Here is an 18397-nt window from a genome sequence, read left to right on the forward strand (position 1 = left end):
GTGTAACAACTGCCTGCCTGAAATTATCACACGAAAAAGAAGAAGTTTCACCCAACAACATAGAACCATTCTGTCCTCTGAGCTAATATATGCTAACTATGCTACTTCATAGTGTGTTTCATTTGTAGTTTCTGAGGTGAGGGGGAGTGTCTAACACAGGAACACCCCCTGGACGACCTCATCAACCCTGGCAAAGGATTCTAAGATGGCTGCTGGCTACGATGTTTATGTGAGTCAAACGTCAGTTTATTGACTGCTGTTGCTAATGCTAGCACTGGCTAGCCTTAGCTTCTTTCTTTTTTTTAGCCTGAGCTCTGTGTGTGTGTGTCTCTGTGATCGTTGTATTTGGTCTGCAGTGGAAACATCTGTTGATAATTCAACGTCACACTCGTTTTCTTTCTTCTCTTCGGAGTCGTCCTCTGAGGACATGTGGCCCGTCCCCTGTCTGTCCCCGCCTCACTGAGACAAACAGCAGCCGTCTCTTTTACTGTCTCAAAGGTCACAGGTCATTCAGAGGTCACTGTCAGTTAAAGGACTATTGCTGTCTGTGTTCAGGTGTTAACCAGCAGGTTCAGCCTGACCCCTGACCTCAGCTCACCGGTTTCATCTCTTATTGTTGATGTTGTTGTCGTCACTACAGCGCCCCCCCTGTTCACACTGCTGTAGTTCATGTTGGAAACTTTGTTGAAGTTGGCTGATGCTAGTAAAACACTACGCTAACATCAACCATGAAGTCGGGTTGTAGCTCACGAACTTTAGTAACGTTGCATTTTTTTAAAATTTGTCGTGAATCTCACGTTCTGTTTCATCATGCTAATGTGCTCAGGTCTTAGCATCAACTGATCTTAGATGGGTTTTAGTGTGACATGCTAACATGCTAATAAGCTCATTGTGTGTGAAGTCACATTTGTTGTAAAAACACCTTTAGTTCCGTTGTGCGGTTGTTACCGTGACCGGTGGTTCCCTCAGCTTCCTGTGAGATTTCAACGAGCTGCACTTTCCTTTTCTTTTCTTTTTTTTAAAATTTCCATCATCAGGAAAATCCCCCCAAACAACGAGAGCTGGAAACGTTCCACCAGGAAGCAACAAAATAAAGCTCTGCAGAGACCATCAGACCTGTGTGTGTGTGAGTGTGTGTGTGTGAGCCTCAGGGTCAGACGGGACGCTTCACCTCGCTTCACCCGCCTCAAACACAAACACCAAAGTTGATCAGGAAACACTGAGGTGATGACATCATCAGTGTGATGATGTCATCACAGCTCCAGGTCAGCTGACACCCTGAAGGCTCATTCTCAGCCTCATGTGTCCGGTTTGATCCGTGCTCATGTTTGGACCTGAGCGTGGTGCATTCAAGGACAATCAGACGTTTGAGACCTCATGATGTCCCTGAGCTGGAGACCAGGGAGGAAAAGAGGGGAGGAGCCATGGAAGAAAGAGAGAGGAGAGGAGGACAAGAAAGGAGATTAGGAGAGGAAACATGGGGGTAGAAATGAGGACACAAGAAGAGAGAAAAAAGGAGGGGAGAGAAAAGGAAAGGAGACGAGGAAAGAAGAGGAAACAATGAGGCCTGCACTAATAAAGCTGGTATCAGCGATTCTCTGCTGTCTTTAGGGACCGCCCACACATGTCAAACAGGTGCATGAGGTCACTGTGCTGTGACCTCTTGACCTCACAGTGGTGTCACAGTGTTTATGGTCCCCTCACACTGACAGTGGAACCTTTCTCCTGTAGGTGACGGAGGACATGATACTGTCATCATGTGCAGTGGCGGCCATGTTGGAACTGAGGTCAGAGACGTGACTCGTGAACCTGGTTGTCATGGTAACAACAGCTGTTTAAAGTTACACACACACACACACACACACACAGAGTCAGAGCAGACTTCCACTTAACTTTCTGACTTTGACTGAAGTGAGTGATTCACACAATTACTCATGTTTCACACTTGTGTGTGTATGTGTGTGTGTGTGCGTGTGTGTGTGTGTGTGTGTGTTCCCAGGTCAAAGTGTCTGTCTGGCCGTCTGTGTGTTGATTATGAGACGTGTGGGAGGCTAGACATCAGTAGGTGTGTGTGTGTGTTTTTGTTCACACACAGACACACACACAGGCTGTAGACAATGTCTTGTCCAGCAGACCTGAATCTGACCCTCAGATCCATCACACCCTGAACCCACACACACGTCTAGACAGACCATCTGACCATGTATACTGTACACACACACACACATGCACACACACACACACGCGCACACACACACACGCGCACACACATGCACACACATGCACACACACGCACACACATGCACACACACGCACACACGCGCACACACGCACACACGCGCACACACATGCATACACATGCACACACACGCACATGCATGCACACACACACACAGATGGCCAGACAGAGCATGTGGTCAAAAACACAAAAAAATATTAAAGATTACATGAAAAGCATGAGTGTGTGTGATCAGAAGGCTGCACGTTCAAATACATGTCAGGGTCAAAATTCTAAAAAAGTGATGACAGTATTGGGGTAAAGTAAAAACACCAGCAGGAGAGAAAACCACGCTGACCAACGGCTCTTTGTAAACACCTGTAAATGTGTGGTGACCCTGAATCACAGGTGTGTCTGCACATACTCCAACATCACGTACTACAACTTTACTTTCTCAGGTTTGATTTACAGTGAGAACCTTCACCTCTTCCTCACTTCACTGTCTTTCTTTTTTTAAATGTCACAATGTGACACAGAGCCATAAAACACACACACACACACACACACACACACACACACTTCCTGTCTCATCACCACAGTAATCTTCTCCTGCAATTTGATCCTGAAGCACTCATCTTCATTATCTTCATCATCATCACCTGATCATACACACTGTGACTCTTCAACACCACAGAGAGCTGTGATTGGTGCAGAGGTGACAGCTTCAATGAGGACAGAGGGAACTCAGTGATCCACACACACACACACACAAACACACACACTCTCTCTCTCACACACTCACACACACACACAGTCAGCTGACTCAGTTAATGTGAACATCAGTGAAAATCCACCTTAAATCAAAACTTCAGACAACTACGACTGTGTGTCTGTGTGTGTGTGTGTGTGTACTTATATCTTTGTCCTCTTCTTCACTACAGGTGTTAGGGCTGTTAGCATGATGACATCAGACGATGATGAAAGTGAAGATGATGGTGATGATGAAGATGAAGGTGATGATAATGATGGTGATGATGATGATGGTGGTGGTGGTGGTGATGATGATAATGATGCCGATGATGATGATGATGATGATGGTGGTGGTGGTGGTGGTGGGGGTGGGGGTGATGATGGTGATGATGATAATGATGGTGATGATGATGATGATGATGATTGTGATGATAATGATGGTAATGGTAATGATGATGATAATGATGATGATGATAATGATGATGATGGTGATGATAATGATGATGATGATAATGATGGTGATGGTGATGAAAGTGAAGATGATGGTGATGATGATGAAGGTGATGATAATGATGGTGTGACGATGATAATGATGGTGATGAAAGTGAAGATGATGGTGATGATAATGATGGTGTGATGATGATAATGATGGTGATGATGATGACGACGATAATGATGGTGTGATGATGATAATGATGGTGATGATGATGACAACGATAATGATGGTGATGATGATGATGAAGGTGAAGATGATGGTGATCATTAAGATGAAGTTGAAGATGATGGTGGTGATGATGATGATGAAGGTGAAGATGATGGTGATCATTAAGATGAAGTTGAAGATGATGGTGGTGATGATGATGGTGATCATTAAGATGAAGTTGAAGATGATGGTGGTGATGATGATGATGATGATGATGATAATGATGGTGATGATGATGATAATGATGATGGTGATGGTGATGATAATGATGGTGATGGTAAAGGTGATGATGATAATGATGGTGATGATAATTGATGATGATATGATGGTGATAATGATGATGATGGTGAAGATGACGATGACGATGATGATAATGATAATGATGATGATGATGATGATGATGATTATGATGTGATGGTGATGGTGATGGTGATGATGATGATGATGATGATGATGATGATGGACAGCTCAGTTCTCTGGTGTCTCTGATTTTTTCCCAAGGAGACAAACTGAAGGTTACATTTTTCTCTAACCTTCATTTTATCATCATCAGCATTTCTGTCTGTTTCACACGCACACAAAAACACACACACACGCACACACAGACACTATCAGAGACATTGTTGTGTCCTCGAGACTAGAGGACTGATAACTGCTCACCCTAAACTGTGTGTGAGACCTTCACAGCACACACACACACCAGGCTTCAATCTCTATGAAAGGGGAGGAGTCACAACATGACTTAACAAGTCCATTGTTAGCAATACCATATGTCTACGGTTTTTTTTCCCCTGAGCACAAACATCATCCTGTCAGAGACATCGCAGATCCTGAGGGGGCAGGCCTGTCAAAGGGGGCAGTCCTGTCAGAGACAACACAGATTCTGAGGGGGTGGTCCTGTCAGTGACATCGCAGATTAGCGTGAGCTAAGTAAGCAAAGAGCCTGACCCACAATGCAGTGGGGCAGCATGTGATGCAGGTGGAGCAGAGAAACAGTGTAGCTGCTCACACACACACTCTCTCTGATACTTTGTCCGATGTTTGTCGTCACCGTGGCGACAGTGACGACAATTCCAGGAAGCAGAAAAAAAACACAACAAAAACACAAGAATACTTTGTATGGGTGAGGAGTGAAGCTGAGGTCACAGACATGTCAGCATTAATGCTGTGTCATCATGTGACTCAGCACAAGTCAATGAGGTTCAAATAATTTCACAGACTGAACCTTTAAAACACACACACCTAATTTGTGATTTAATTGCTAAATTAACTTATTTAATTTATAATATGTTTTGTAATGATATTGTTTTCATAATATTGATTAGATGACATTTAAATCAAACTCTCATTAAAATGAAAAAATTAATGAGCGACTCATGAATGTATACATATACACATAAACATAAATAATGTAATCACATAATAATTTGTGATTTAACTGTTAAATGAACTGTTATAGTGTTTTAATTAAGTTTAATAAAGTTATTTTATTTTATGAAATGTTTGTTTTCATAGTTTTAGTTTAAGTTCATTTTAATCATTTAAAAGTTAATAAATCTTGTGTAATTGAAGGACCTGGTGTGTGTCAGCCACCTGAAGATGTGACACCTGTAGTTGTCATGTGACTGTGTCACGTTTGTTCAGCAGCAGAGAGCGAGAGGGAGAGAGAGAGAGAGAGAGAGATAGATAGAGAGGGAGGTGGGGGGAGGTAAATTGGTGGCGGGAACAGATGTTCGGGTTTGACTGCTCAGCAGCAGGTGAGTGTGTGTGACGTCATTGTTGTGTTTTAATTCACCTGCGTCAGCGGTTAGCCGCTAGTCGCTAAGCTAACGGCTGTGCTAAGCTAAGCGCACATAGTTACATTTTATAGCCTGATTCAAAGATTGTATTGTTGTTGTTGTTTTTTTTAAGTTTTGACGGCGCCATCTTTGTTTGTGAGAGAAAGTGACTAAATGGTGGCCACTCACACACGAGACAGCAACAACAATAGCAGCAGCAGCAGCAGGTAAGATTTAAAAACTCACTTTTATAAAGTATTGTATAGTCAAAGTACACGTATGTCACCAGTGTGGGTTTGTTAATGTAGAACTGCAACTCATGATTATTTTCATCATCCCTTCATCTGTCCATTATTGTCTCCATTATTTCATTTGTTGTTTTTTGTTCATAAAATATAACTGTGAATATAGAAATGTGAATATTTTCTAGTTTCTGTCATTTTCAGCTCCTTAAATGTTAATATTTTCTAGTTTCTTTGCTCCATAAATCAAAGAAATGATTCTGAGTGAAATTGGTTGTGGACAAAAACAAAATGTTTGAGAACATAATTATTCCAAGGTTTGATTAATATTTCCTGACATTTTCTGAACCAAAAAAGTGGTGTGTGTGTGTGGAGTTCCTCACATGGAGGTGAAGTGTGTGTCTGTGAAGTATCAGCTGAGCGCTGCAGGAGATAAGAAGTTCCAGCTGAAGACTTGTTAACATCTGAGGCCAGAGTTCAAACACAGACTGTGTGTTTTCCAGCACAGGCAGTAAATCAGTGTGAGGTGGTGAGGCGTCGTCCACCTCAGAGGTCTGTGGTTTGAATCCACCTTGCCTCGGCCACATTAACATTTTTAAGATACCTGCATAGCAAATCCATCATGTGCTTCACTGATCTACTTCACCTTCTACTGGACTTAATTAACTTCTTACATCATGTAACTGTAATGGAACCACTCACTCTCCCACACCAAAGCCCATAAAGAAAATCAGTGATTTTAACATCACACACACAGGAGCTGCTAATCCACTGCTGCCTCCATCACACTAAATTCAAATGAGTGATTTTGTCACTTCAGCATTAAAAATTCTGCATTTGGATTTACTTCAGTGACACAAAGTGACCACACGAGGCAGCAGTAGAGCAGCAGCGAGTGGCTGTTTTTCAATATCCATACTAGTGCGTACTTGTGGGTACTTGCGTACTCCCTCGCTATGTTTCGGAGGAACATAGCAGCAGATAATATAAATATAAATCTGAAATAAATATTTTTCTGGGTCCCGGAACAAAGTTTTAAAGGGGACATATTATACCTTATTTCCCCCATTAAAATAGTTCCCTGGTGTCCTAATGAACATGTCAGTGACATGCCTTGGTCAAAATACCATAAGGATGAAGCACAATAGCAGTTCAATAACCCTGCTAAACCCGCCCCTTTCAGAACGCTTGGTTTTCGTGCATGGTCCCTTTATATGCAAATGAGACACAGGCAAACACACACCCACTTCTTCCAGGGGGTTTCTGATTTGTCCTCTTTACAACGCTCACTCGCTCAGCTGCTTCTCGTCTCCCCCTCCCTCCACTAGTTCTCTGACAATATCAACATGGCAGCATGCGCAGAAAACAGCGAGAGTGCCGTCACAGGAAGAGACGTCCTACATAAGGATCGAGCCGAACAGTGCCGAACTGTAAATCAGTTAAAAACACTTAGGGACAGCGCGGTGGCGATCAGCTGTGCTGTCCCTATGTATTCATGTGTCGGAGGTCTGTTCCTGTGACGGCACTCACACATACAGCGCCAGTTTAGGCAGCTCACCGCTCGCCGCTGGCGATCAGCGGTGCTGTCTTTTTAACTGATTTTCACAGAGAGTGCAGCACCGCTGCACAGAGAGTGCAGCACCGCTGATCGCCAGTGGCGAGCGGCATAAACGGCCGCTGTATGTGACTGTATCAGACTGAGTCTGTGCTCCGGTCATGGAGGACGTACTGAACCAATATTTTTAATTAGGACGTGTCAGAATGGTCAGTTACGAGCTCCATTTGACCTTTTCTTAACAATGTGTGTGTTTGTACGTCGGTGAAATACGTTCGCTGACCAAATACGGCGACCGCTGGCCTCAGTCTGATGCGAAGTGGTGCGAACACACGTTTGCTGACTTTATCCGGCACATTAGCTTCATATATAAAATCCTCTGAGGCTGGAAGTTTGTGTAAAACACTGTGCTCCACTGTGCAGCCACCAACAGCACACTTGTCCCTCTGCGTTGACATAATACCGCTCTTCCTCCCTCGCCTGCACTCTCGCAGGGTGGAGCTAAGGTGGAGCTCTCGAAGTAAACTTACTGGTGGGCGGTAACATTCGCGGTGAAATGCGCATGCTGCCGTCATAAGCGCAGAGAATTCAACATCGAGTGTTTTATCGCCTATACTTACACTAAGGGGGACCACGAAAACATGACGGAGTATTCTTTTTCCACACTTTGGTGACTGGTAGGGCCTCCAGAGTCCCAAATATAAGTATTAAAATGGTTAAAAAGTTGATTTTGCATAATATGTCCCCTTTAAGAAAATTTGAGGCGAGAAATTAGTCATTTAGAATTCAAACATGTGGTTTGTGTATTAACATATGACGTATTTATAGTTTGGCAGATGTGATAAGCTCTGCCTTGGCGCTCACTGTGCCCGGCGCAGAGCAGCGTTACCTCGGCCTGTCCTGATGAAATCATGACGTCTCTGTCATTAGATGCTTGGTGTTATCCATAGATTTGTTGTTGACGTGTTATTTTGTTTTTAATGGAAACTTTTTGACCTGACAGTTTGAAAGTTTGTATATTATTAATGTTTTATTTATTTTAACTTTGAATTTTAGACTTATATTACATTACATTACCTGTCATTTAGCAGACGCTTTTATCCAAAGTGACTTACAAGGGAATTGAGTACAATCAGCCAGGGGTGGAGTTGAACTTGCAACCATGATGTCTTTTGCACACAGGGTACCGGTCTTAACCACTGAGCCTCTCCACCCACCGTTTTACAGTTGATTACAATCACACGGTCATTGTATCTGTATTTAAATATAATAATATGTAAATATACTGTATATATGTGTGTATGTATATGTGTGTGTATATATATGTATGTATGTATGTATGTGTGTGTGTGTGTGTGTGTGTGTGTATAGATAGATAGATAGATAGATAGATAGATAGATAGATATTAGAGATGTAACGATATGAACATTTCATATCACGGTTATTGTGACCAAAATTATCACGGTTATCAATATTATCACGGTATTGTTAGATGTGTTCAAAATGTTCCAAAAGTACTGAACACACACACTGAAATCTTTTAACCAAGTTTTATTTAAAAAAATATATTTTATATTATATGATGATTATTATTATTAATTACCATCTGACTGACACACGCACACACACACACACACGCAGGTCCTCACTCTGTGTCGGATAATAATTAAGTAGCAGCAGTCGTACACAGCATAAAAATAAAATAAAAAAACACAGAAACAAACACATTTTGCTCTGCTACGGTATGTGTCGTCTGCACACTACTCGCTTTCGCTGATAGCGCCCAATAACATGTAATTTTACGGGAGTAACGTTAGGTAACACTTAACTTAGGTTTCCTTTATTGAGAAAATAGGAACCTTTTACAGACAAACATGACGTTTCCCACTATTCCGAAATCCCGTTTTTGTTGACTTACTCGCTGAAAAGTTGTGGGTGGTGGTCACGGAGATGGCTAATCAAATTGGAGGTGTTACCCCCCTTCGTGGAGATTTTTTTTTGCATTTTCTGCACAAGGATTGATTGTCTTTAATTATTTTACCCTCAACATCCTTTAAAAATATAAAATATGCCCAGACTTCTGATCTTGGTTTTTTTACGGGGGGGAAATCTCTGGAGCGCAGGTGGCTTCAGCCGTGTCGCTTCTGAGCGAGTGCTGTTCAGGTGCTGCTGCTTCTCCAGGAAATGAGCAGTATCACTGAGTTTTTCGGTAATCAGTTGCGGTAATCAATCACGGTTTTAACGATAATTAAAATTTGAAACGGTAGTACTAACCGTCGGGATGGATATATATATATATATATATATATATATACACATACATATATGTATATGTATATGTATGTGTGTGTGACATATATCTTCGGCGGGAGCGGTGCGTAAAGTTATTGTTGTATAGCATACTAAGAAATGGCGAGGAGCTGCTGCCTAGTAAATTGTCATAGTCATGCTCACGACCGCCACAAATGAAAAGAACAAAGGAATAGGCTTCTATCGTTTTCCAGCTTGGAAGAGATATGGCACAAGCCCTGTCTCAGATGCACATCGAGGTTTAACCGGTTAAGAGCCAGGACGAGGAGATTGATTGATAGCTTTATTTTGAACGATTAAAATCGATGAAAATGAATAAACAAATGAAGAAAATAATAAAGCTGCTAATAATAATAATAATAATAACAAAAAGGCAATTTCAATATAGTATACATTTGACCCGTTTGAAAAGATCACAACAACCTGGTTGGAAACAGCATCAGCAGGACAAGCGAATGATGAGGACAATGCAGCCCCTTCAGGTAAATGTTTGGGTAATTTTTTATCCCTGAATTAATTGATATGATAATTCACTGATCAATGCATCTGTATGATAAATATTACAACACCTTGTAATTTTTTTGGATTTCAAATGACATTGTATAAGAACAATATTTCTTATTCTTATCACCATCAGACAACACTTCATCTGTAGCTGAGATGGAAACAGGGTCATCAGATCAAGAGGCACAGACATGTCAGGAGGATGCTGCTCCAATGGACAACACAGGTGGACAGTAGGGTGACACACTGAAAATCCCTGCATTCACCAGGAAACAACTGGATGCAAAAGATGTGGAACAGACCAGGAAACAAGCTCACAGCAGGATCAACGTGGAGCGAGTTATTGGTTGTAAGCGCACCAAGTTTAACATTAAGTAGGACCATGCGCCCGGTGTCGTGGTCAAATATGAAGACGAGGAAAAGACTTTACTTGATAAGATTGTTGTTATATGCTGTGCTCTGACCAATATGTGCCAAGTGTTGTTCTGAAGCTGTCATTTTACAATGTAAACCTTGACTGACTTGTAAATGTGTATCTTAATTACCTTATAATCTTTTTATGTCATGCTTTTCACCTTCATGTACATGAGTTTTACCCATTATATGCAAATAAATTATTTTTTGGCTTTTTGTAAAAATTATTTGTAAAAATAAGGTGCAAAGAAAAACTGCACATATAGCATTCAAAGAACAGACAGTGTTCGCACTGCAAAACTGAATTCACACAGTTATTAAATGTACAATATAGGAGTAAAATTACATGACACCTCGAGGTAGGGGATGAGTAAGGCACATCGGTTCCAGCACCTTCACAACAGACGTCCACACCGAGAGTTCGTATGGGTCTAGCCCTTTCATTCCTATCTTCTGCAAATACCGCGCCTTTTCCTTCGCGTTTAATTTCTCTCAATGTGGACCCGCTGCATTTGCCTTCGCCCGTTCCATTTGTTGCCCTTTTTCGTGTTTGTGTGCGTCAATAGTAGCTATAAAAAAAAGAAGTAAACAGCCGGACTACTTGGGACTACCAGCATTTTGCTTTTACCCCCCAGAATGCATTGTGTGTCGGTCACATGGTCTGGCAAGCTCTATTGAAGAATCATACTTGTGTACTCCCGTACTTGGCAAGTATGTACTCGAGGCGAAGTATATAATTCCCAAGTACGCAAGTACATACTTGCATACTTGAGTATTGAGAAACGGCCAGTGTTTTTTTGTTTGTAATTTCTCATTGACGGTTTGATTGCAGCCCAGATCCTTTCATATAGACCAGGTGCTGCCGCCTAGTGGTGTGGCTGACTGTTGTTCTTCGTCTCGTTTGTTTACTGTGACAGTTTATAAAAACAAAGGAACAAATAAATGGACATATTTTATTTATTGAAGTGCAGCTGGACATTATTTAAATTAGTTTTTTAATTGAACACAAGTTGTCCAGTGACTCTGGCACAGATGGACTTCAAAGAGTGGGTTACCGTGGTAACGACAAACATATTCTTATGATATCGTAGACTTAAGTTGACGTAGAATCACAGCCTTGTGTGTTTCTGGTTAAATGTGTGTATCATGGACACACACTCACATGGGTGTGTGTGTGTGTGTGATATCACACCAGCGCTCTGCACTCATGTCATTAAGCTCTTAGCGTCTAAAGATAAACCAGGCGGCCATGTTGAAGCACTGAGGTAATGTTGTGTTTCTGTGAGGTTCTAGTTTGAACCTGGACTTAAGTGCGATTCATCCACCTTCACTTCAGGAGGAGGTCGTTCTAATCGAATGGTTTGGAGGTCAAAGGTTGTTTCCTCACAAAACACCTGACGTTTAATGAACGCCCTCAGGAAATCACACGTTCACTTGGACTGAAGAGAATCAGGTCATTAAAGGTCAGATTTTCTGTGACTTCATTATTGAATTATTAAAAATGTAGTTTTAATAATTTTGTAGTTGTAAACGACGTTGACTTGGTCTGAAAAATCCAGGCATGTGTAAGGTCAAAGGTCACGATGACATCTGTGTTTGCTTCAGAAACATTGAGAAAGTTTACATGTTTGATGTCAAAAGTCAAGGTCGTGGTGATGTTGGTGTTCGGTCACTGGGGGGCGTCTGTAGTTTTTGTGTGTGTGTGTGTGTGTAAATGATGTAAACGTGACTTTAATACACCCCTGATGATCGACTGCGTGTTTGTTTACTGTCACTTCCTGTTTGCCGGCGGCCGCAGGGGAACACAGCGGCCTGTGTCCCACCCTGTGGACGCTCGTTTGTCCTAATTACCCTCACTCAGTTTTTTTTACCCCTATGCTAAACGTTCATGAAAACATCTGAGAGAAATGAGCCAGAGTGCTTTGTTTAAGTGATCCTGAGAAGATTTACTGAGAGTACACAAACACATTCCATGAAGAATAAGAAGATCAGGTGCAGGAGAATGGACAGAGCCAGAGGACAGTGGACACAACGAGAGGAGAGTGGACAGAGCGAGAGGAGAGTGAACACCGCGAGTGGACAGAGCGAGAGGAGATTGGACACAACGAGAGGAGAGTGGACAGAGCGAGAGGAGAGTGGACACAATGAGAGGAGAGTGCACAGAATCAGGGATGCACAATCCGCTTTTTTCACCTCTGATACCGATATCTAAAGGTTTAGAATCGGCCGATACTGATCTGATATCGATACAGGAAAACAGTGTGGAATTGTGGTAACAAACGTTATGTCTCATTGTGTGGAAAAGACTGGGATCATTGTTTTGTCCAAGGCAACATCAGACCTGACTAAAACATTTCTTTCCTGATTTTAAAAACAAATAAGCAGATAGAAAAATAGTGAATTGGTTATTAATTTAATAACTGTGCACCAGTAAAGCAATAGCTTCACAAGCTTGATAGACATTCAAAATAAACAGTCAGTTCTTTGTTAATGGTTTAGTACAAAAATGATTTTAACATCTAACACAAAAGCAGCTGAATAAACCAATAAATTCTTAACGTTATTGGTGAAGTGACACATGGGAAACTTTTATCTTCTCTAATATGTGACTGTACACTTTACCATGCACAAAGACAAAGATTTTCGGCTTATGTCGTACCGTGGCTCCAGGTGTATCATGAGCAGCCAGAATCTCTTGACCCCAACAATCGACAGCTGTTCCGTCCATAACGACGAGCGCCCCTCAAACATTTACTGCAGCTTTTACAAACAGCCGTGGAGTTTGTTGTCTGAGGTTGTGTGAAAAAGTTCCACATCATTGATCCTTTCGCTCGCTTCATTTTGAAAACTACGTGAGCTTCTGCACAGCGTGTTGCTTACGTACGACGTCACTCACATCGCAGCATAGCATTAGACTGAATGGATCGGTCGCTGTGGATCAGCCCATTGTCATGATACACGATACAAATATCAGATCGCTGCAACCCTGGACAGAGAGGAGTCTCAGGTTGTTTCTCGTGGTGACGTGGTGGTGGATCTGTTCTGTCCACTCTGGGGCGAGAGAAACTGGCTCTTCAAAGGAAAAGCATGTCACGAATATTTGGTTTGAGCTTTGATTTTTGTAAAAAGTTCCAGCCCGTTTATGAATGTGTTATTGGTTCAGAATGAGTCCCTGAATGCCACATGGTCTCAGTGTGACGATCCTGCATCTTCACTGTTGTTGTTGCAGCTCAGAAGTTGTGAATCTTGTTTTTCCCTTGGTGGTTTCTCATTAGTGACGTGGACTGTGGCTCAATTCATTCTCCTACAAACTGTTTATAATCAAAAAAATCATTTCAATGCAAAACCACGCAAACAAACACCACCAAAACAAATGAATGTGTTTTTCTCAGAAATCAAGGTTTTTATTGGCTCCAGCTCAACGAGACCATGGATCACATGCTTCAGTCTGAGACTCTTCAGATCCTCAGCTCATGTCAACTTTAGTCTTTTAATGTGACAGAAAAGTCAATGCACTTTCCAAAAACACGTTGTGGAAAATCAAACGGCGGCGAAGCCGAGCGACCACAGAGCTGACAGGGAAACACCCTGCTGTGGTCAGCTGACATCTGTCATCTACTCACACTCCCACACATCACACACTGGACACAACTGGACATTCTACATGTCCTCAGTGTCCCTGCGCTGAGATATAAACACACAGAAATCACTGCTGAGGTGGGAAAAGAAGTCATCTGCTAATCATTTAACTGTCAACACACACACAGAGGCAGGAAGTTTTATTAATTTAATTTTAACACATTTCTGTGAGGTTTCACTGCTCAGGTTTTATCCAAAAACACCAAAGTCCACAGAAAAAATCAGTGATTTTAGCTCGAGGAGAGTGAGTGGTTTACAAGCCAAGCTGTTAATCAGCTCATTCCTAATCTTCAGAACATGTTTCATGTCTTTATCTCAATGTTAGACAGCTGTTTCCAACAGGAAACGGAAGTTTGTAAACCACTCACTCTCCCACACCAAACCCCATAAAGAAAATCAGTGATTTTAACATCACACACAGGAGTTGGTGATCCACTGCTGCCTCCATCACTAAGTTCAAATATCTGATTTTGTCACTTCAGTGTTTGAAATCCAACGTTCAGATTAACCTCAGTGACACAAAGTGACCACAGGAGGCAGCAGAGGACCAGCAGCTCCTGTGTCCCCACCAGCTAAAATCACTGATTTTCTCTATGGGGTTTGGTGTGGGAGAGTGAGTGGTTTACAAACTTCAGTTTGAGATAAAAATGTGATCATGTGATGTAGATATCAGAGACTTAAACTGACTAAAGGTTATCTAACACAAGAGGCTAAAGTCAGTTTGTTGCTGATGTTGTCACTGATGAAAATAAAACCTGAACTGTCCCTTTAAGCTCAGTCCATGTTAAACAAAGCGTGGAGTTTTTCAGCCTCAGAAAAGTCCCTTGTAATAACTCCCAGCTGTGAGAGCGACGTTCACCTCACAGCCAGCGTCACTGGAACTCACTGTGATGTGGTTTCACTGCCACAACCAACCAGGAAACACACAACACACGTGTGTGTATGTGTGTGTGTGTGTGTGTGTGAGAAAACGTCTGATGTCACACGAGGACGTGGCTCAGCGCTGTTTGACTTTAGTTTGAAAGTCTTTATGATCAAACGCTTCCTGTCATCAGAATAAACACAATTCACAATATATTATTGTGGTAAATGTAAAAATATGAACCTGCACGACTTCCTGTCTGTGTTACCTTCATTTGTTCAGTTTTACTGGAAAGTCACGTTTAACTTGTGTAAAAAAAACTGACCACATTTTAAAGGAACATGAAAAACATTAACAAGAAATTAGGAAAAATATTTACTTAAAAATACTTTACAGCAATGTAATAAGTTACGATATTTACGATAGTTACGATATTATCACCATATTTAAGTCACAATACGATATTATCACGATATTTAAGTCAATATATTACGATATATTTCACAATACGATATTAAAGTAACAATACGATATCACAATATTTAAGTCACAATATATTATCACGTTATTTCAGTAATTATACAATATTATTTTGATATTTAAATCACAATACGATATCGCGATATTTAAATCACAATACGATATCATAATACAATATTATCACAGCAGTTAACTAATGTCATGATATGATTCAATTCAATTCAATTCAATTTTATTTGTATAGCGCCAAATCATAACATACATTATCTCAGGGCACTGTACATAGACAACATCAAAGAGAGCAGAGAACCCCAACAGTTCACACAATGAGCAAGCACTAGGCATCAGTGGAGAGAAAAAACTCCCTCTTAACAGGAAGAAATCTCTGGCAGAACCAGGCTCAGAAATGTGCAGTCATCTGCCTCGACCGGTTGGGGTGAAAGGAAAATCGGGGACAGAGGAGAGGTGGAGGACAGAAAGGGGAGGGGGGAGAGAAAGGACAAGAGGGAGATGAGGTAGAGACAGAAGAGAGAGAGAGACCAGGAGCAGATACACAACAACTGTATCAAGTTACAAGTTAATACAATTAATGATATTGACTTTTTAATTATAGCACAATAATAATGGTGATGATGTGGGTAGCCTCGAAAACTGGATCTTGGTCCCGCAACCTGCATGATGAGAATACAGAGAGAGAGAGAGAGAGGGAAGGAAGGAAATACACAAACTAGGGAGAGAAAGAGACAAGGTTAATGACATATAAAAAGTCAAAATCATATCCTGAGTGTGAGAGAGTGAATGTGCGTGCACCACAGATAAAAAATCCCCCAGCAGTCTAGTTCTATAGCAGCATAACTAAGAGCTGGTCCAGGTTTCCCTGAACCAGCTCTAACTATAAGCTTTATCAAAAAGGAAAGTTTTAAGTTTAACTTTAAATACAGAGAGAGTGTCCGCCCCCCGAACTATCATTGGGAGCTGGTTCCACAGGAGAGGGGCCTGGTAACTAAAGGCTCTGCCTCCCATTCTGCTCTTGCAGACTCTAGGAACCACAAGTAAGCCTGTATTTTGTGACCTAAGTGGTCTATTAGGGCGATAAGGTAAGACTAAGTTTTTCAGGTATGAAGGGGCCTGACCATTAAGTGCTTTGTACGTGAGGAGGAGGATTTTAAATTTAATTCTAAACTGTACAGGGAGCCAGTGTAGAGAAGCTAACACTGGAGTTATATGGTCTCTCTTTCTAGTTCCTGTCAGAACTCGTGCTGCAGCATTTTGAATTAACTGAAGGGTTCTAACAGACTTGTTGGAACATCCTGATAATAAGGAGTTACAGTAATCTAATCTAGATGTAACAAAAGCATGAACTAGTTTTTCAGCATCCCGTAAAGACAGAATGTTTCTAATTTTCTTAATGTTCCGCAGGTGGAAGAAGGCTGTTCTGGAAATTAGTTTAATGTGTGAGTCAAATGACATTTCCTGGTCAAAAGTAACTCCAAGGTTCCTCACAGTGGAACTGGAAGCCAGGGTGATGTCATCTAAAGTGACAATGTGATCGGAAAGTTTTTCTCTGAGGTGTTTAGGGCCGAGTATAATGACCTCAGTTTTTTCTGAGTTTAAAAGTAGAAAGTTACAGGTCATCCAGGACTTAATGTCTCTGAGACATTCCTGGAGTTGAACAACCTGATTTATTTCATCCGGCCTCATTGATAAATAAAGCTGTGTGTCATCTGCATAACAATGAAAATGTATGTTGTGCTTTCTAATAATGTTCCCTAGAGGAAGCATATATAAGGTAAAAAGTATAGGCCCAAGCACTGAGCCTTGTGGAACTCCACAATTAACTTTAGTTTGAAGTGAGGCTTTATCATTAACATGAACAAACTGGAATCTATCAGATAAGTATGATTTAAACCAGCAGAGGGCAGCACCTGTGATACCAAGAGTCTGCTCCAGTCTCTGCAGTAGAATATTATGATCTATGGTGTCAAATGCAGCACTAAGATCCAACAGGACAAGTAAAGAGACTAGACCATTATCAGAAGCCAAGAGAAGATCATTACTAACTTTAACTAGTGCTGTTTCTGTGCTATGGTTTAATCTAAAACCTGACTGAAAATCTTCAAACAGGCCATTAATGCGCAAATATTCACATAGTTGATTAGCAACTACTTTTTCTAAGATTTTAGAAACAAAGGGAAGATTAGATATAGGTCGGTAGTTAGCTAAAATGTCTGGGTCAAGGGTCGCTTTTTTGAGAAGGGGTTTAATAACTGCTATTTTAAACGTTTGGGGCACATATCCAGTTAATAAGGATAGATTAATTTGAGTTAATATAGAGCTGTTAATTAAAGGAAAGACATCTTTAAACAGTTTGGTGGGGATAGGATCTAACTGACAGGTTGATGGCTTAGATGATGAAACTAATGATGTTAATTCAGGGAGATCTATAGGGGAGAAACTGTCTAAATGTGCACCTGGTGCTTCTAAAGCTCTTGTGCTAAAAGATGAGTCAGTCCCAATATGAGGGAGGAGATGATCAATATTTATTCTTATTGATGTTATTTTATTCACAAAAAAGTTCATAAAGTCATCACTGCTCAGTGTTAAAGGAATAGATGGTTCAGTGGAGCTGTGGCTCTGTGTCAGCCTGGCTACAGTGCTGAAAAGAAATCTATGATTATTCTTATTTTCTTCAATTAGAGAAGAATAATAGGCAGCTCTAGCTTTGTGTAGGGCTTTTTTGTAAGCTACAAAACCATCTTTCCAGGCTATATAAAATTCCTCTAGGTTATTGGAACGCCATTTTCTTTCTAATCTACGTAACCCCTGTTTAAGAGCACGAGTATTGGAGTTAAACCATGGTGCTCGTCTCATCTGATTCACCACCTTCTTTTTCAGAGGGGCAACACAATCTAATGTAGTACGCAGTGAGGCCGCTGTACTA

This window comes from Solea solea, chromosome 1, assembly GCF_958295425.1.
Source record: "Solea solea chromosome 1, fSolSol10.1, whole genome shotgun sequence".
NCBI classification, from domain to species: Eukaryota; Metazoa; Chordata; class Actinopteri; order Pleuronectiformes; family Soleidae; genus Solea; species Solea solea.